The 21,558-nt window shown below is 37.9% G+C and overlaps 1 protein-coding gene across 3 annotated transcripts in view; it reads right to left on the bottom strand.

The window, feature by feature from the left end:
* TFDP2 (transcription factor Dp-2) overlaps nucleotides 1-21,558 on the bottom strand; it is a 172,858-nt gene extending 151,300 nt beyond the window's left edge. For all 3 annotated transcript variants that reach the window (XM_028099124.2, XM_028099125.2, XM_028099126.2), the window contains exon 1: nucleotides 21,230-21,558. The gene's annotated coding sequence lies outside the window, so the exon portion shown is untranslated. The remainder of the gene's footprint in view (nucleotides 1-21,229) is intronic.

The raw sequence follows: 21,558 nt of genomic DNA, 5'->3' as shown, positions 1-21,558 counted from the left end.
AAGAGAAATAAAGTAATATACAGGATCAAAAATATTGAAACTGGTATACTATACTGAGAAGGCTGGAGAAAAACAGACTTTTTCATACTCTGCTGGTGGGAGAATAAACAGGTACAATTTTTCTGGCGGGTAATTTTACCATATCAATGAAAATCATAAATGCATATATCCTGAGTTTTTTTCCTAGGGAGTCACATGAAACTACATACACACACACACACACACACACACACACACACACACACACAAGGATACTCACTATGGTGTCATTTTTATAGGAAAAGATAAGACAAACCCCAACAGTTTACCAATAGTAGACAGGTTAAAAATATCATGGCCTAAAAAAAGGAGTAAGGGAGCACACAGGGTAGTGATATGGAATGACCTCCAGTGTAAAGTATTCACAGTGAAAAGGACCAAGTTATAGAGAAGTATGTATGGTATACTAGCATTTGTACAAAAAGACAATCTCTGAGGCAATGGGACTGGCTGGCTAGATGGCAAAGAGTGCAAAGAACACATTTCTTTTCTTTGATTACAATATGAATGAAATAGTAGGATGACGACTTACACCCTTTACATATTTTGTATTTTATAACATGAACACAAACTACCTATATAAGAAACTAACCTTTAATAAAATTCTGTATTTTCCTTCATACAGAAACAACGCTTCTATTTTCATAACATAAGTAGAAATAATCATCTGCACTATAGAGAAACAGGGTATGGTTTTCATAATATTTTAGATAGAATCCTCCCTTAGGGAGCTTGAAAAGACATAATTATTATATTGTAATCAAGTCCCGTATAAAGAAGTCTTTTTTTACAATAGGACAGAGAACAACTAAACAAGACCAAATTCACTAAAGTTGACACAATGCAAGTTAACTAGCTAAATATGGGATTCCCAGATAATATTAGAGAACAGTTTTTAAAAAGCCAGAAGATGGCGATATTACCTCACTAATCACTTGGTACCAGTATCTAAGTCTCTGATCTTCGTTATTAAACCTGATTTTCCTCTTTAGGTCTCTCTCCTCGCCTTCCTGTATTCCCTCCTGTATTTACCTATGCTTCTACTCTTCACCCATGATATGAAACTGAAATAAACACTGGAAAAGGAAGATAGAAGAAATTCCTGAATTTACAACAACACTATTTTTAAGTGCATATAACTGAAATGTATTATAAGGTTTTTATGGTTAATTATGAAAACAGGATTATATCCATTTTCTCCTGAAACTACACTAAAATGACACTAAAGGACTAAAAAAGGATAAACCCATCAAAAAAACTTTATGTACATATAATGAAAGGAGACCACAGCTGATGAGAGACCTATATAAACCTTTTTGAAGCTAGATAGAGGACCCCACTGAATAGTAACTGGCTTGGCAAAAACAGACAAGCCAAACCTGTGCGCGTGAGGGTCGGTGGAAGTATGAAACCAGTAAGAAGCACAACAGAAATGCTCAAGAATTGGAGAGACATCTGAAGGTAGGAGTCTGGCTTGGGGCTGAAAATAAGAATATTGGTCAAGGGGCGCCTGGGTGGCTCAGTGGTTATGCGTCTGCCTTCGGCTCAGGTCATGATCCCAGAGTCCTGGGATCAAGCCCCACATCGGGCTCCCCGCTCAGCGGGAAGCATGCTTCTCCCTCTCCCACTCCCCCTGCTTGTGTTCCCTCTCTCGCTCTCTCTCTGTCAAATAAATAAATAAAATCTTTAAAAAAAAAAATAAGAATATTGGTCAGAAGTCTGAATAAGGAATAGTTTTCACTCAGAAGCCTTACCATGTAGCCAAGAAACTACCTCTCCTGTCCCCTAGCAAGAGACAAGTGGTTTATATTCTTAACACTAAATCAGACAGTATGTAGAAATCGGGCACACACAGGGTTGTGTGTCATATCACAACACAAAAAGACTAAATGAAGATCTACATGCTGAACAGGGACCCAACCCTACCCTCCAAATCAGCTTCAGAACACAGGCCAATCAAGCACTTTCCTCCATGGGGAATCTGACCCAAGAGAAAAGAGCTGCTATCATTCAATCACGCTGTGTTAAGATTTGCGGTTAACAACTCCCCATAGAGTTTTTACTCAGCTTTTTTACTGCCTCACTCTTTAATCTGAACAGATGGCCAAAGTTTACTGAACAATTGAGAAAAGCCTTGAATGTGAAATGAAGAGACCAAATGAACAAAACAACAGTAGACCAAATTAATAAACAAAGTATAAAAGAAGAAAGGAAAAGAAGAAAGGACAGAGAGGGAGAAAGAAAGCAAAATAAAGGTAGGAAGAGGGGTGCCTGGGTGGCTCAGTTAAGTGTCTGCCTTCAACTCAGTTCATGATCTCAGGGTCCTGGGATTGAGTCCCACATCAGGCTATCTGCTCAGCGGGGAGTCTGCTTCTCCCTCTCCCTCTGTGCACTCATACTCGCGCGCTCTCTCTCTCTCCAATAAATACGTTAAATCCTTATTTTTATTTTTTAAAGCTTTTAAAAATGTATTTTATTTATTTGACAGCGCACAAGCAGGGGGAGCGGCAGGCAGAGGGAGAAGGAGAAGCAGACTCCCCGCTGAGCAGGGAGCCTGAAGCAGGGCTGGATCCCATGACCCTGGGATCATGACCTGAGCCGAGGGCAGATGCTCAACCAACTGAGCCACCAGGCACCCCTCTTTTTTTTTTTTTTAAAGGTAGGTAGGGAACCTTCCACAAAGTAGAACAGAAAGTTAAAAAAAAAAATCAGAACACCAATCCAGAATGCCCAACTACAAAAGAATTACAGAAAAGGAAAAGAGGAAAAAAGGAAAGAAATTATATAAAAATATGATATTTGTTTCTAGCAACGCAGTGAAAGAAATGATCTGTAAACTTCACCTTAACAAAATATTTAGAAATGGAGAAATTAAATATTCTCTCAAACACTGAGCTCACAAAAAAACCAAAGCTTTCAGCTGCCATGGAGGAATTTGTCAACATAAATAACCAAACCTCAGCTTTTAATGGCTCTACAGTGACAATCAACAAGGCCTTGGGAACCACATGAAGTTAAGAGTTGGAATTGAGGCTCCCCACCCCCTTTCACACATTTTCAGTGAAAGGATGGACTAGGGAGAGGGAAAAATCAACCAACATTTAAGAAAAGACAAGAGAATGTCTCCCTCTGGCTCTAGACTCTGGGAACCAGGAGAATAAAAAGATCTCCTAAAAATCCTCAGATTCAGATATCACAATGACCTCCAACTAAAAACAAAACAAAACAAAAACAATTCACGTAGACACAGCAAAACATTAAAAAGAAAGAGATCGTAAGAGCAAGCAAAGAATGATACCAAATGTAGGAGCAAAAAAAAGAAAAAAATAAATAGGGTTTAAGGAAAAATTTTTAATTTCATGCATCAAAAAACACTATCAACAAAGTAAAATGGGCACTCTCAGAATGGGAGAAAATATTTGTAAATCATATATCTGATAAGGGATCAATATCCAAAATATACAGAGAACACTTAAAACTCAACAACTAAAAAACAAACAACCTGATTCAAAAATGGACAAAGGACTTGTATAGACCTCCAAAGAAGATACACAAATTGTCAACAAGCACATGGACACTCAACACACTAATCATTAAAGAAATGCAAAATAAAACCATGGTGAGGTACCACCTCACACCCATTAGGGTGACCACTATAAAAAAAAAAAGGGAAACAAAACAGAAAGTGTTGTGAGGATATAGAAAAACTGGAATTCTTCTGCACAACTGGTGGGAATACAAAATGGTCTCTGGAAAACAGTATAGAAGTTCCTCAAAAATAGAAATAGGATTCCATGATCCAGCAATCCCACTTTTGGGTATACATTCAAAAGAACTGAAAGCAGGGTCTCACAAAGATACCTGCACACCCATGTTCACAGCAGGACCCAAGTGTCCATCAACAGATAAACAGGCAAGCAAAATGTGCATATCGCTATGATGGAATACTACTCAGCCTTTAAAAAGAAGGAAATTCTGTCACATGCTACAACATGGATGAACCTTGGAGACACTATACCAAGTGAAATAAGCCAGTCACAAAAAGACATATACTGTAGGATTCTACTTATAGGACCTACATGACTACTTAAAGTAGTCAAAATCATAGGCAGTAGAATGGTTGTTTTCAGGGGCTAAGGGGAGGAGAGAGTAGGAAGATAGTGTTTAATGAGAACAGTTTCAATTTTTCAAGATGAATAGAGTTCTGGAGATGGTGATGGTAGCACAACAGTATGAATGTACTGGACAGTGAACTGTACACTTAAAAATGGCTAAGATAGTAAACTTTATGTTATGTGTACTTTACCACAATAAAAAAACTGGATAAAAATCAGAGAGAAAAACAGATTATCTACAAAGGAATGACAACTAGACTGCAGAAGACTTCTCAACAATATTAAAAGCAAAAACACCACGAAGTAAATCTTTAAGGTGCCAAGTAAGGGAAAATAATAGCAAGCTAGAATTTTTTTTTACTTTATTTATTTTTATTTTTAAAATATTTTATTTATTTATTTGACAGAGAGAGACACAGCGAGAGAGGGAACACAAGCAGGGGGAGTGGGAGAGGGAGAAGCAGGCTTCCCACGGAGCAGGGAGCCCGATGCGGGGCTCAATCCCAGGACCCTGGGACCATGACCTGAGCGGAAGGCAGATGCTTAACGCCTGAGCCACCCAGGTGCCCCGACAAGCTAGAATTTTAAACTATTTTTCAAAAATAAGGGTGAAATAAACACATCTTCATTGGGTTTACCTTTGTAGACATTCACTAAAGAGACATCCAAAAAATATACTTCAGGAACATGGAAACTAAACTGAATATGCAAAAGAAAAGAAAGAGGAACAAAAGAATAAAAAAGAAATGAGTAAAGATAAACGAACATCATCTGTACAAGAGCTATACTGAATAATTTTAAAAGATGAAAAATGGGGGGGGCGGGAAACAGGAGGAAATACAGCCTGGACAAAAATAATACAAGAATGGAGACGCATGATCAGAATTAAAGAATTCTATGGGTCTGGTGTTGTTTAGGAAATATTGGGTTAAATTAAATATACTCACTAAAAATATAAAGACAACCCCTGAAAATATAAAAGAATAATCAAAAGCATGCAGGAAAGAAGAATAGAAGCAGCACAGAAAAAGGGGCACCTGAGTGGCTGAGTCAGCTGGGTGTCCGACTCTTTGTTTCAGCTAAGGTCATGGTCTTGAGGACCTGGGGTCGAGCCCTGCATGGGTCTCTGCGTTCAGCAGGGAGTCTGCTCAAGATTCTTCCTCTCCCTCTGCTCCTCCGTCACCTCTAAAAATAAATAAGTCTAAAAACAAGCAGCATAGAAAAAGCAGTATACATAGATAGTAAAAAGTAATGCCTAAATAAACTCATTAGTTTAAAAGACTGACACACTGGGTTTAAAATAAACAACAAAAAGCAAAACAAAATCCAACTGCTCTTTGCAAGAGATATATCAAAAGCATACCTTCAGAGAACGAAAACAGAAAGACAATGTGACTCTATAAATAGACAAATGGTCTTTACAGTAAGAGCATTAGAGAGGATAGAGAGGATATAATGATTAAAGGTTTTCAGCAGGAAAACAAATACTCTAAATGTGAAGGTATTTTATAACACAGTTTACAAATGTTAAGGCAAAAAACGACAAAGGTACAAGGAGAAACTGAGAAATCTACAATTATACAAGAAGATTTTAACACATATCTTTCAGTAATGATGAGCCTAACAGACAAAAAAGGAAAGTCAGTAAGGGTTATAAAATGTCATCAACACAATTAGTAAGTTTTATCTAAGAGACATATAGGGAAACCTGTCCCCAAATGAAAGAATACACATTGTCTTCCAAAGAATTCTCTTCTAAACAATGCCTTATTTGATGAGGTCAGCATAACCTTTACACCGAACCCAGGCAAAAATAGAACCAATGTTAAATTACAGTTGAATTTATAAACTTATGTATAGCAACAACAACATCAAAAGTACTGAAAAACAAAAATCAGTTAAGTACCAGAAGGATTATAATGGTAAAGACAACCCAACAGCAAAGATGAAATACTTAAGAATAGATTACAAGAAATGTATAAAACTTATACGAGTTTTAGGTATGAACCAAAAACGTCTGTCTACACAAAACCTGTACATGAATGGTCATAGCAGCATTATTATAATAGCCAAAAAGTGTAAACAAACCCAAATGTCCACCAACTGTTGAATGGATAAACACAATGTGGTATAGTCATACAATGGAGTATTATTTGGCAATAAAAAGGGGATGGAGTACTGATACATGCTAAAGCATGTAAAAACCTAGAAAATATTATGCTAGGTGCAGGAAGCCAGTCACAAAAGGCCACATGTTGTATGATTTCAACTATATGCAATATTCAGAGTAGGCAAATCCACAGAAACATAAAGTAGATTTGTTGCCGGGGCAGGAGAGAGAAGGGGATGGGGAGTGACTGTTAATGGATATATCATTCCTCTTGGGGTGATGAAAATGTTTTAGAATTAGGTATTGGTGACTGTTGCACATATCTGGAATACATGAAAGATGACTGAATTGTATACTTTAAAAGGTGAATTTTATGGTATGTGAATTATATCTCAATAAAGCTCTTTAGAAAAAAAACCTATTTGAGGAAATTTTTTAAATGTCCTAAAAGACAGTAAAGAAGACATGAACATATCCTGTTCTTGAATAAGACAACTGAACATTATAAAAACATAAATTCTCCCTAACTTTATACATTCAATGTAATCCCAATAAAAATACTAACAAGCCATTTTATGAGGTTACACAAGTTGATATTTAAGTTGATATGGAGGGGCACCTGGGTGATTCAATCAGTAGAGTGTGTGACTTCTGACCTCAGATCTTGAGTTTAAGCCCCACATTGGGTGTGGAGCCTGCTTAAAAAAAAACAAAACTACACAAAATAAAGTTGATATGGAAAAACATTCAAAAATAACCAAGAAAGACGCGCCTGTGTGGCTCAGTCAGTTGAGCGTCTGCCTTTGGCTCAGGTCATGATCCCAGGGTCCTGGGATTGAGCCCTGCATCAGGCTCCCTTATCAGCAGGAAGCCTGCTTCTCCCTCTCCCACTCCCCACTGCTTGTGTTCCCCCTCTCGCTGTGTCTCTGTCAAATAAATAAATAAAATCTTTAAAAAAAAAACAAACCAAGTACCAAAAAAATATGGAGAACAGCCTTATCAGACATTAAAAATACTAGATAGCTTCTGTAATTAAAACACTGTGGTAACAGATTCACGAATAGACTAACAGATCAGGGACATAGTATAGAAAGTCCAGAATTAGATCCAAATATATATGAAAATTTTGTATATGACAAAGGTGGCATCTCCAATCACTGAGTGAAGGTAGACTTTTTTTAGGTGACTTTTAAAGTTGTGGTAAAATACACACAACATAAAATTTACTATCTTTTTTTTTTCTTTTTTTAAGTAGTCTCCACGCCCAACCTGGGTCTTGAACTTAGGGCCCCGAGATCAATAGTTGCAGGCTCAGGGTGCCTGGGCGGCTCAATCAGTTGAGCATCACACTCCTGATCTTGACTCAGGTCTTGATTGGGATTGTGAGTTCAAGTTCCGTGAGCCTACTTAAAAAGTTACATGCTCTACCAATTGAGCTAGTAAGGCACCCCTAAAATTTGGTATCTTAACCATTTTTTAGTGTAGAGTTCAGCAGCATCAAGTATTTCAAATTTCATATAACCAATCTCTGGAACTCTTTTCATCTTGAAAAACAAACTCCATAACCCTTCAACAATTACTCCACATACTCCCAATCCCCCCACTTCCTGACAACCACCATTCTACTGTCTCTGTGGTTCTGACTACTTTAAGTAGAATATAAGTAGAATCATACAGGATCTGTCTGTTTGTAACTGGTTTATTTCACTTAGCATAATGTCCTCAGGGTTCATCCATGTTATAGTGTCAGAACTTTCTTCCTTTTTTAAGTCTGAATAATATTTTATTGTATGCATATGCCACACTTTGCTCATCCATTCATCTGTTGATGGTCACGTGGGTTGCTTCCACCTTTTGTAAACATGGGTACACAAATACCTCAAGACTCTACTCTAAGATTTTATCTATTTAAGAGAGAGAGAGTGTGTGCATGTGCATGAGCAGGGGGAGGGACAGAGGGGAAGGGAGAGAGACTCTCAAGCAGACTCTGCGCTGAGTGCAGAGCCCAGCGCAGGGCTCAATCTCATGACCCTAAGATCATGATTGAGCCAAAACCAAGAGTCAGACGCTTAACTGAATGAGCCACCCAAGCACCCCAAAACTCCACTTTCTTTTGAGTATGTACCCAGAAGTGGAATTGCTGAAACATATGGTAATTCCATTTTTTAAAAAAGATTTTATTTATTTATTTGACAGAGAGAGAGAGAGAGAACAAACAGGGGGAGCAGTGGAGGGAGAGGGAGAAGCAGCTCCCCGCTGAGCAGAGAACCTGATGCAGGGCTCAATCCCAGGACCCTGAGATCATGACCTGAGCAACTGAGCCACCCAGGCGCCCTGGTAATTCCATTTTTAATTTTCTGAGGAACTTCCAAACTGTTTTCCGTGGTAGCTGTTCCATTTTTTGTTCCTACCAACACAGTGTACAAGGGTTCCAATTTCTCCACATCCTCACCAACACTTTTTTCTTTTTTTTTTTTTTGATGGGTGCCATCCTAAAAAATGTGAGGTAATATCTCCTTGTGGTCTTGATTTGCATTTTCTTTGTTTTCATATGCTGGTTGGCCATTTGTGTATTTCCTTTGGAGAAATGTCTATTCAAGTCCTTTATCCATTTTTGAATCAGGTTGTTTTTTGGTAGAATTTCTTTATATATTCTAGAATTAACTCCTTAAGAGACATATGATTTATAAATATTTTCTCCCATTCCAGAGGTTGTCTTTTCACTCCGTTGATGGTGTCTTTTGATGCAGAGAAGTTTTAAATTCTAATGTAGTCCAATTTACCTATTTTTACTTTGGTACTTGTGCTTTTGGTATCAGGTTCAAGAAATCTTTTTTTTTTTTTTTTAAGATTTATTTATTCAGAGAGAGAGAGAGAGCAGGAGGGGCAGAGGGAGAGCAAGAGGGAGAAAGAATCTCAATCAGACTCCACACTGAGTGCAGAGCCCCATGTGGGGCTCTATCTCACAACCCTGAGATCAGGACCTGAACCCAAACCAAGAATCAGATGCTTAAACAATTGCACCACCTTGGTTCCCCTGGTCCAAGAAATCTTTGCCAAATCAAAACTCATAAAGTTTCTTCCCTACCATTTCTTCTAAGAGTTTTGTAGTTTTACTCTTAAGTTTAGGTCTTTGATTCATTTTGAGTTAATTTTTGTGTATGGTATAAAGTAAGGTCCAAGTTCATTCTTTTTCATGTGGATATCGTTTCCCAACATTTGTTGAAAAGGCTGTCATTTCCCCATTAAAGGGTCTTGACACCCTTGTTGAAAATCATCTGCCCATATATGCAAGGGTTTACTCTTGACTATTATAGTCCACTGATTAACTGATTACTGAAGCTTTACAATAAGTATTGAAATTGAGAAGGGTGATGGTGGTGCCTGGGTGGCTCAGTCGTTAAGCGTCTGCCTCGGCTCAGGTCATGATCCCAGGGTCCTGGATTGAGCCCCACACCGGGCTCCCTGCTTGGCGGGAAGCCTGCTTCTCCCTCCCCCACTCCCCCTGCTCGTGTTCTCTCCCTCGGTGTGTCTCTCTGTCAAATAAATAAACAAAATCTTAAAAAAAAAAAAAGAAATTGAGAAGGGTAAGTCCTCTAGCTTTGTTCTCTTTCAAGACTGTTTTAGCTATATAGAGTCCCTCGAGATTCCATATGAATTTGAGGATGGATTTTTCTATTTCCATAAAAAAACATCACTGAGATTTTGATAAGGATTGCATTGAATCTGTATATCACTTTGTGTATTTTAACAATATTAAGTTTTCCAATCCATGACCAGGTTGTCCATTTGTAGCTTCTTTAATTTCTTTCAGCAATGTTTTGTAGTTTTCAGTGTACCTGTGTACCAAGCATTTCATTCTTTTTCATGCTATCCTAAATGGAATTTTCTTAATTTCCTTTTAGAATTGTTCACTGTGTTGGTGTGCAGAAATGCAACTGATTTTTGTGTGTTGATTTTTTATCCTGCAACTCTGCTGAATTTATCAGTTGTCACAGGTTTTTGTATGGAAAATTTTAGGATTTTCTACATACAAGATCTTATTGTCTATAAGCAGAGATCATTTTGCTTCTTTTTTCCAATTTAGGTGCCTTTTATTTCTTTCTCTTGCCTAATTGCTCTAGCTAGGAATTCCAGTACTATGTTAAATAGAAGTGGTAAATGCAGACATCCCTGTCTTATTCCTGAACTTAAAACAAAAGCCTTTTTTTTTTTTAAGATTTATTTGAGAGAGAGCACGCACGCACACGCGTGTGCACAAGGGCAGAGGAAGAGCGAAAGAATGCCAGACCCACCTAGCACAGAACCTGATGCCGGGCTCAATTCCATGACCCTGAGATCACAACCCAAGCCAAAATCAAGAGTCTGACGCCCAACTGAGTGAGCTACCAGGTACCTCTAGAAGAAAAGCTTTTAGTCTTTCCCCACTGAGTATGATGTTAGCTGTGGGCTTTCCATAATGGTCTTTATTATGTTGAGGTAGTTTTGTTCTGTTCTTAGTTTGTTGAGTGTTTTTGTCATGAAAAAGTGTTGGATTCCCTCAAATGCTTTTCTGTACCAGTTAAAAAGATGAACTTTTTAATAAAAAGTGCTAGGTAGCCATTTTGAAAAAGATAAAATTAGTGCCAGATCTCACTCCATACACAAGAATAAATTCCAAAGGATTAGAGATCTGGATGTAAAAAAAATGAAGCCAGGCATCCATCAACTTAACCAAGTGGCCAAGTAAACATCACTAATGATAAAATGTATTGACATGATGAGCCCCTTGATATGTTCTGTGAAGAAAGAAAGACACATCATTCTTTGTGGTATTTTTACCAAAAATGCGTAAATGCACTTCCATGAGACTACAATGGACAAACCCAAATAGAGGAGATTCTGAAAAATATACAATCAGTACTCTTCAAAAGTGTCAAAGTCATGCAACAAAGAAAAACTGAAGACTATTAGACAATAGAGAAGACTAAATAGAAATAACAACTAAATGCAATGTAGGAACCTGGACAGGATCTTGGACCATTGGTGAAAAAACTGACAGTATTCAAATATGGTCTGTAGTTTAGCTAATAATATTGTACCAGTGTTAGTTTCTTGCTCTTAATAATTATACTACAATTATATAAAATGTTAACATTAGGGGAAATGGGCTGAGGGACATAATTAAACTTGCTATACAACTTTTACAACTTTCCTGTAGGTCTAAAATTAGTTCAAAATAAAAAGTTTTTTTAAGGAAACAGAGCAATAATTATACCATTAAGAGTGATAACCATCAAAAGAACTAAAAGTAGATGTGGTTATGGTTATTTACCAATCCATGCTCTTAGAAGTTAGGCTAGTTCCCTAGAAGAGGAGTTCATGACTGCAAAGGGATACTAAGGTGCTGGTAATGGTCTGTTTCTGGATCTAAGGTGCTGGTTATACAGTTGTTATTTAGTTAGCGAAAATCTGTGGAATTTAAAAAATCTACCACTTTTCAATAAAAAGTATAGTTTTTTAAAAACATGAGTTTAACTCTGGAGAATGGGATTAAAAATATGAAGAAAGCCTTTCTTTTAGAAAATGTTAAAATGGATAACAGCCAATTTTTTTTAACATTTTATTTATTTATTTGACACAGAGAGAGAGAGAGAGCACAAGCAGGGGGAGCGGCAGGCAGAGGGAGAGTGAGAAGCAGGCTCTACACTGAGTAGGGAGCCCAATGCGGGACTCGATCCCAGGACCCTGGGATCATGACCTGAGCCAAAGGCAGACGCCTAACCGACTGAGCCACATAGGCATCCCTGGTAACAGCCAAATATTAATACTAGAAGTCAAAAAGACAAACCTGAGACCCTAAGCCCAGAAGAATCCAGAAAGCACAACTGGCCTGCTTTACTTCCTCATCCTTACCCACCTGATCTCCTAGAGCACACTCTTAAGACAAAGAAGAGATAAAACAGGAAGTGTCTTAATGGGGAATATCAGATGCAATAAGATTCACATACAGTAAGCACTAGAAATGTAAACTGTGAGAACTTCTAATACTGGACATAAAAATATTACCAATCATAGACTGGTTACTTAAAATAGATGTAGATTAACTTCGTAAAATTCATCAAAACTGCTTTAGTCACAACACGAAAAATTGCTTCATGTTCTGCCTATTGTTCTAGGAAGCCTAATAAATAACTAGATGATGGGCTGAGGATTATTCTACCCTTGAGGAAGTTAAGATGATAAAAAATAATCAAAAAAGTTTTATGTAAAAGTCAGTCAAATTAATAGTTTTTTTGTTTTCGTTGAAGGCCAATCTGAGTCAAAAACTGTTTCTTTCCAGGGTAAAATACTGGAGTGAATTTCACAGAAACAGGAATAAGTACTAAATAAGTCAGAGAGTTTCAATACTTAGATAGATAGCCAATCTGAGTTCCATTCAGCAGTTTGTCAGAATGCTTCAATATATGCCTAGAGTAAAGGGGAAGAGGAAAAAAAAATCCTTTTCTGCTATCTATTCTACTTTCTACTGCTATCTACAGTACATGAAGATATGTACTATCAATCTTATTTTTAAATACACTTATTTTCTTGTTGCCTATTCAATTTCCCAGACATAAACTGAACTGGCCACCGCATCTGTGGCTACAAAATACATGGTACTCCTGCTCTGTGACTAACAATAAACACTACCACTAATATTTGCCATCATATTTTTATCCTTCTTACTTTCTGGAAACACTTTTAGCCTTTTTCTCTTCTCTCATCCCCACATCAAGATTTTACATCATTTCATTATATCCATTTTTTCTTTTAGCCTACATATAATTTTTGAATAATTCAAAAGGACATGTGACACATAATATAGACCTTACAATAAAACAAAATTATTTTTGTTACAAAGAAGTTAGGTTAATGCCTTATCTAAGTATGTACTTATTTTTATTCACAGCAAACCCATCAGTATAATAAATTCACAGTTCATAATCATGATTTAACCAATTAACTAAAATACAGCTGAATTTAGGATATCACATACATTACACAGAAACTGTCTATTTTTTAAATTAGTAAACAGTGGGTGCCTGGGTGGCTCAGTTGGTTAAGCAACTGCCTTCAGCTCAGGTCATGATCCTGGAGTCCCAGGATCGAGTCCCGCATCAGGCTCCCTGCTCTGCGGGGAGTCTGCTTCTCCCTCTGACCCTCTTCCCTCTTGTGCTCTCTATCTTTCATTCTCTCTCTCTCAAATAAATAAAATAAAATCTTTAAAAAAAATAAATTAGTAAACAGTGATGTAGTGAAAGGATGATCAGTCAAAAACAATGGCTAATTTTCAAGTCACTCACTCACTTGTATTTGGATGAATTCACAACACTCTAGAAAAAAAGAGAAACTATACTGGAAAGACCAACTAGGAAGAAGCTATAAAGATTGTTGGGTTCTTCCATGAATGTTAAAGTCCTAAGACAGTATTTTAGAACGGCAATATAGTGAAGTGACTAGCACTAGAGTCATACAGATTCATACACGTTAATACAGATTCATGTTGCATTCTGAATAGCATTCTGCTATTATTGCCTTTCTGATCCCAGTAAAGTAACTTGTGTCCTTATCTGTAAAATGAAAGGCATTAAACCTATGTCATACACTTTGGGGGAGAATTAATTGAGATCCTTATCACATAGTAGGTGTTGGGTAAAGTAAGCCATTATAAATTCATAATGAATACAAAATATTCAGACCATGGATCTTTATCTTCTTACTTAATCCTAGAAAATATATCATGGTCTTTTACATTTTGCAGATTATGGAGGAATGGCCTTATAAACAGGATTTCATTTTTTTCCATGAGCTGCTTATATCAATAAAATCTCTTATCTTCTTTACTTACTATGATCTCTCTCACATCTCTCTTGGAATTTCTTTGTTCTGAGGGAGAAGTGTTTTGTTTGTAGTGACCCCTTTCTATAAAGTCATTTCCTTAATATTAATTTCACACGTTTTTACTTAGCATTTCAGTTTCTTGAAACTTATTTTATGTCACTTATATCGAGAGGAAATTCAATTGTTTTGAACTCTTTCCCTAAAGCATAACTTTAACTAGTCTACAAAACTAGTAACTCGAAACAGATCTTTCTCAGAGTTGTAGTATCTAATAGTCCTGATTATCCCAAGAATACCACTGGATCTGATACAATAACAATAAAAGAAAATAATTCAATTCAGGAACAGAGAATACTTTAGTACCTATTTTTACAGCAACTGTGATACAGTATGTCTGGGGATAGTATGAATTTAATGGCATGTTTAGTCAGAATGTTAACATCAGCAAAAATTTTACTACTTTTCATACATAATGATGGAATTTTTCACACTGATTTTCAGTTTATGTTTCTTGGAATGCCTGCACAGGTAATATATTCTGTTGCCTGTAAATACAGATTTATCCAACTTAAACATACATAATCATTATGCTCACAAAATTTTCTACTTATAAAGATTTTACAGCTAAAAATGTATTAATTAGTACAGAATTACTTACCTAACAGGTTTTCCAAATACCAACCTAAAAGTCACTTTATTGATCACCATTTGTTAGTTGTATATGTTCTGAGCTTAATTGCTTATCATCCCTTTCTCTCCTTTGAATAGCATTTAATAAATCCTTCTCTTTTATAGGTAGCTTTATATTACCACCACAATTTCAAGGATGCTGTGAAGAAAAACTTAACAAATTGATTTTTTTTAAGTGTCCACTCTTCCATGAACTATAAAAGAGAAGTGAGTGCTCCCAGTATTTTGGTTTTTTGGTTTTTTTGAAGGCAGCATCTCATTGTATGCTTCTGAGGATGGAGCCTCTAAGAAAGTGGGAATAGGTTTATATAACCACTTTTCTGCTTTTATTTATTGTTAATTTTTATTTTTATTTATCTTTTTATTGAAGTATAGCTGACACACAATGTTACATTAGTTTCAGGTATACACATAGTGATTCCACATCTCTATACGCTATGCCACGCCCACAAGTGTAACTACCATCTGCCACCATACCACACTATTATAGTTCCTCTGACCATACTGTCCATGCTGTACCTTCATCCCCATGACTTATAGCTGACACATAATGTTACATTAGTTTCAGGTGTACACATAGTGATTCCACATCTCTATATGCTATGCTACGCCCACCACGAGTGTAACTGCCATCTGTCACCATACGACACTATTATAGTTCCTCTGACCATTCTGTCCACGCTGTACCTTCATCCCCATGACTTATTCATTCCACAACTAGAGGCCTGTACCTCCCACCCCCCTTCACAGCTTTTTGCCCAGCCCCCCAGCCCCCTTCTGCTTCTAGTTTTGATTAAACATTTTATGTTGGCAGTTGTGAAATATGTACTATTTTTCCACATTTATAAGTTTGCTATTTTACAATTTGATTTAACTTAACTAGGACTGAATTGGTCACCTTAACAAACTCATTCTTCAGTAACAACATACTTGGCTCTTTTTAAAGTAAAATAGAATCTGTTAAAAATTATTATGTTTTTTAGTGTTAAAAAAAGATTTCTGGTTCTCCAAATACTTTCCTCTATTCTATCTTTCCCTGCGCTTAGAATTCTTTTTTTTTTTTTGAGAGAGTGCACACTTAAGCAGGGGTGGGGTGGGGGGAGGAAAAGGGGGGAGGGTCAGAGGGAGACAGAGAATCTTAAACAGGCTCCACGCCCACCACAGAGCCCTACACAGGCTGGATCTCACAACCCTGAGATCATGACCTGAGTTGAAATCAAGAGTGGGCCGCTTAAATGACTGAGCCACCCAGGCGCCCCTCCCTGCACTTAGAATTTTTGAAGGGCTGAGTTATGTCATGTTCCTTTGTCAACTCAGTGCCTCACACAGTGCCTGTAACATAGTAAGCACTCCATATCTGTCTGCTGAGTGACTCACACAAAGACCAGCTGGTGGGGAGTCACCATCTCTCCTTGCTTATCTGGCTGATGGTTCATATCATCCCTAAGAATAAGGAAGGTTGGGGGTGGGGGTGGGTAAGGGGCTTGAATTTAAAAGAACAGTAAACAGAAATACTAAAGGAGTTGTAAAGTACTGAAAATTAAAAATCTAATTAGATCATTACAGAGTATTCCAATGGGGAAGAAAAGATTTTTAAAAATCCATTTTTTTATAGATTTTATTTATTTATTTGAGAGAGTGAGTGAGAGAGAGAGAGCACACATGGGCAGGGGCAGAGGGAGAGGAGAAGCAGGTTCCCTTGCTGAGCAAGGAACCCCATGCAGGGCTCAATCTCATGACCTGAGCCAAAGGCAGACGCTTAACAGACTGAGCCACTCAAGCGCCCCTGAAATCCACACATTTTAAAAACAAAGATGACTCTGGCTGTAATGCTTAAGCATTAGAGACAAAAAAAGATTAGAAGGAAGGTCAATGGGAAGCTATTACTGTAGGCCACAGAAAAAGAAGGCCCAGACTATGGTAACAGCAGGAACGAAGAGAAAAGGAGAGAAATGGATGTGGACTACTTTTTCGCTTCAGGCACCTCTATCAAGAAAATTCAGATTGCATGGGATGAAGCAAACACTGGTATTCTGTGTAAAAGGGGCATTTAATAAATTTAATCAATGAATTAATGAAAACCAAAACTCAATGAGAATGAGAAGATTAGAGAGAATTCCTAACTGTTCCAGGCAAACCTTCAACAAGGTATGCAGCTCCAGATGAAATTTCCACGCTGCTGCTCACAACTGTCCAGAAACTATGGTGAGCAGGAAAGGTTGCTATAAGACTAAAGACAGGATATGCAGTATTGCTATTCAAAAAAAGGAGGGGGTGCCCAGGTGGCTCAGGCAGTTAAGCATCTGACTCTTCATCTCAGCTCAGGTCTTGATCTCAGGTCATGGGTTTGAGCCCCGCTTCTGGCTCCACACTGGGAGTGGAGCCTACTTAAGGAAAAAAAAAAAAAGGAGAAAGGTGATTCTGTCAACCTTCTTGAAGTTAAACATAACTCCAGCCAGGATTCTAGAATCATTACAGAGACAAGTTTGTGAACATAGGAAAGACAGTAACCAACATACACTGTATACTGTCCAGTATAGTGTTAATTAAGGACAAATAATGACAGATTACTGCTCTTGACAGTTACTGAACTGATAGGATTTTTTAATGAAGTATATAAAATTATTTGGTAGGATTTTTTTAAAATGAAGTACATAAAATTATCTGGGTTTTAGGAAGAATTGAAATTGTTAAAGTTCTTATATATTTCTTGTGAAAACTTGGAAATATTTAAGGTGAATAATGCTAAATTAGTTGGATTTCCAACTGTCTGAACGACTTGAACCAAAGAATTCCTGAGCTGTTTTTTTTATCAACCTTAACAGAGGTCTCTAGCAGAGCAAACCTCTGTTCTTAGCCCTGCCTAGTCAACATTTTAATAAGATTTGCATGAAGGCAATGTCAGCATTATCAAACGTATAGTTTATCAAATCTATGGATATATAAATAAGCCCATAATTATCATATGACCAAATCAGTTTTTTTTTTTAAGTCAACAGAATGGAACCAATCTGACAATTTAATTTGGATAAATATAAAGTCCTACCCCCAAAAAAAATTCTATTAAAGAATTGGGAAACATAAACAAAACAACTCAAGAATTTTAGTTGACTACAAAATCAATAATAATGGGTAATGTATATAGCACTTAAATGCCAGGGGCCATTCTAAATGCTTTACATAATATGTGTTCAATCTATTCCTTTTAACAATCCTATGAGACAGGTACTATTATAAACCCCATTTTACAGATGAGAAAACTGTGGCCCAAAAAAATGTTTACATAATTTACTCAAGGTTACCCAGCTGATAAGCTGTAGAGTTAGGATTTAAACTCAGACAGGCTAGCTCCAGAGTTTGTCTTCTTAGCCAGGACATTATTATGAATTGACAGTACAGTGTGGTTGCCAAAGAAGCAAATCTACTCTTAAAGTACATAAAATCAGAGAGGTAACTTATGGTCTTCTCTACCAGTTAATATCTGTGGGTACCACACTTTTAAGAAGAGGATGAACTGAAAAAATCCACAAATAAGCCATCAGTAATGTAAGGAGCCTCAAATCAAAACAATAAAATCACTGGAAGAGGTTAAAGACAGAATATTTTGTCTCAAGAAGAAAGAATTAATGGAATATAATAAGTATCTTCAAATATTTGAAAACCTACTTATGGAAGAGCAGAACTAGAACCTGTGAGGATGGAATTTCTGGTTCAGTAAAGGAAACCATGTACCCAAATACCGTTATGTCCAAATACCTATGCCTCAGAAACTATAGATAACTATGAATCTTCTCTCCAGAAAAATACACAAATACATATAATTCTGTATCCTGTTCCAAGAGTTCACAATCCACTCATGCCCCACTCCTACAGTAAGATGTCTCAGATCAAAATGGAAAGGATTCAAGTATGAAAAGGCAAGTATCTATAATAATCTTTAAAATTCATTACAACTTATAATTCTATGATCTAAAAAACTCAACTCTATGCTTTCTAGTTTCTTCTGAGAGCCATTATGATATATTTTGCAGTAAGAGTCAAAATATGATGACAAAGTCAGAAAAAAAGTGAAGTAAAATTTGCCAAGTGACAATGTAAACTGTGAGTAAATTCTTAGATAGTATGGCTTATTATTTAACCTTCAAAAGAAACATACTTAAGTTTAAAGATTAAAAAATAAGATGCTAACGTGCTACTCAACATCTAGTATAATGCCCAAATTGAAGTTTCCCTGCTCTGCTAAAAACTTCATTTTAAACTCTCCCTTCTTACCCTTTGTTCTGGGTTAACTGTTAAGATTGACTGACAAAGAAGCAATAGACTAGAAGTCAGAATACTTAGGTTCTCATCCACTACCTTTGCCATGAATTTCATTTTTGCTTAGTTTGTTTCCTCACCGTGTTCTAAAAACTTTCAAATATCTAAAAGGGCTTTAAAAAGCTGTGGTGCAATGTAAAGATCATGCATTTTTTATAAAACATAAATTATCAACAGCAAGAAAACAAAGCCAGTCTTACCATGTTTTAAAGAAAAAAGCAAATGTACATTCACATTTCAATTCCTAATTATAAAAAAACAATCTTTGACTCTTTTAGGGTATCTTTTAGTGTGTAATTTTCATCCACAAATGCTTCTTACATTAAGGATAAACATCTGTACATCCAATTTCAAGTTGTATTGAGAAAACACAGCTCAGGCAGCTAAGATTTTTGGCTGCAAGGGAAAAACTTGAAAGTGCCAGTCAGACTACACATTTAAAAAGAATTGGGGAGAAAGTTACATGATCACAGAATGGTAATATGAAGCATTACACACTTGAAAATTCCGCTTTCCCTCTTAAACAACTAGAAATAAAGAGAACTCAAAAGTAAGTTTAATAGGTATTGGGCCTTTATTAAATATAGGTGCCACATTGCTGAAACTGTGACTGTACGGCCAGAAGAGAGCTACAGACACCATGTCTGCCAGTGGACTAGACTCTAGTTCCAGGCACAAGATGTTCTAATAAATAACAAAAGCATCCAGAGCCAGTACACAAGGGTGAGACAATCCCGGGTCTAGACATTTGATTTTTCTCCTGGTGTTACTTGAGAATGGGCACTACTATTAAAGATTTATTACAGTAATAGGATAGTGATAAAGCTTTAGCTAAATTATAGGCAAACCAAGGAAAAGGAAAAGCAACATGCAATGTCCGATCAACAAAATTATTTTATATTTAATTTTGAACACAGACTGGATCAGGATTACACTGTAAAGAGGACAGATGAATAACTTTAACTATATTTATTAGGTGAAGATAATTTCAAATCATTAAGAGAAAAGACGAGTGGCCCAGAAAAAAATCAGGCTATAGAAGTCAAATGAAAATACACAAAACTAAGATTTCGGGGAGGGAGGCAAAGGAAGAGAATGAGTTACTGACTTACTAAAAAGAGAGCAAATAAGTGGGACAGGGAGTCTGAGCCCTCCGAGATAGAATGAGGAAGAGAAACGTATCAAAGGCTCAAAGGGAGCTTCAGCAGTAAATATGAAAAGGGATGAGCCTGTTAACTGTTTCAACAGAAAAAGAGAAACAACAATACGGGGCACTTTTCTGAACCGGCATTCATGGTAGACCATAATAAAAATGCCTAACTCATGCAGAGCACTTAATATGTGGTGAGCTCGGTTCCAAATGCGTTCCACAGACTGGTCCATTTACTCCTCGAAACACCTGGAATAGGCAGTCACTACTATTTCACATATGAAGAAACAGACCACACAATGCAAGATAACACAAGCTGGTACCAGACACTGAGCGCTCATCCGCTTAGCTAAACTGTGTCTCGGACAGATCCTACAAAACCTTTATACTTCTCTGTGGAGAGGGATCTTAGCTCTCTGGAATTTCTCAAAGGTGTATGGGCCCCAAAAGCGATCCTCTACTTTAGAGAAAAGTTCCCTTTTGCGGGATATGAGGTTCTTTCAAAGCGCAGAAAGCTTTCTAACTCTGAAATACACCTGGCAGAGACAGATGGAGGCGTGTGAGTCATGAAAGGCGGAAAAGTCAGAAAACCAGACTTAGAAGCTGTCGTTCTGCCCTGAAGACCTGAACAGACCGAGAAAGTAGAAAGCAGCCCTTCCTCTCTTCCACGAGGCGTGACACGGGGACGCTACCTCCTCACAATTTGCTGTGTGTGTCTGGGGCGGGGGAGGGGGGCTCTCGGGTTTCCGACTCCCCCCCCGCCCCGGCCCCCCGACACTCAGAGGTTACTCGGCCAGGCCTGGGAGAACGCGTGGGAATAAACAGATGGGACTCGCCGTAACGAGGGGGCCCCGAGGCGCAGGGAGGGAAACCTGCCCGGGAACACGAGGGGCCGGGTCCAGAGGCCCTCGGCATGCGGGCCTGCGCCCTCGCCCCGAACCTTACCGCCGCTCCGCTGCAGAGGACGAGGCGGCCACTCAGGGACGAGGCGGCCACTCAGGGCTGTTCTTCCGAGCCTGGGGCGCGGCTTTGGCGCCGCCACTCCTGTGGCGCCCGCGCTTGGCGGCGGCCGGGTCCCGGCGGACTCACACTGGGGGAAGGGGTGGGCGATCCGCGGCCTGCCCAGCGGAGGCTCTGGAGTTCGAGGCCCTGGGACGCCGGCCGTGCATGCGCCCGCGAGCCTGCCCGAAAAGGAAGGGTCAGAGCGCGCCCGCGTGCAGAGAAGCAGCGGCGACTGCAACACAGATTACAGGCTGCTTCGTCCGCCCTCACCC

The sequence above is a fragment of the Eumetopias jubatus genome, unplaced genomic scaffold, assembly GCF_037043125.1.
Source record: "Eumetopias jubatus isolate StellerSeaLion01/CBP00866 unplaced genomic scaffold, mEumJub1_p1.0 scaffold_1, whole genome shotgun sequence".
NCBI lineage: Eukaryota > Metazoa > Chordata > Mammalia > Carnivora > Otariidae > Eumetopias > Eumetopias jubatus.
Note: the sequence above shows the minus strand (reverse complement) of the source record. Positions and strands in the feature narration are given on the sequence as shown.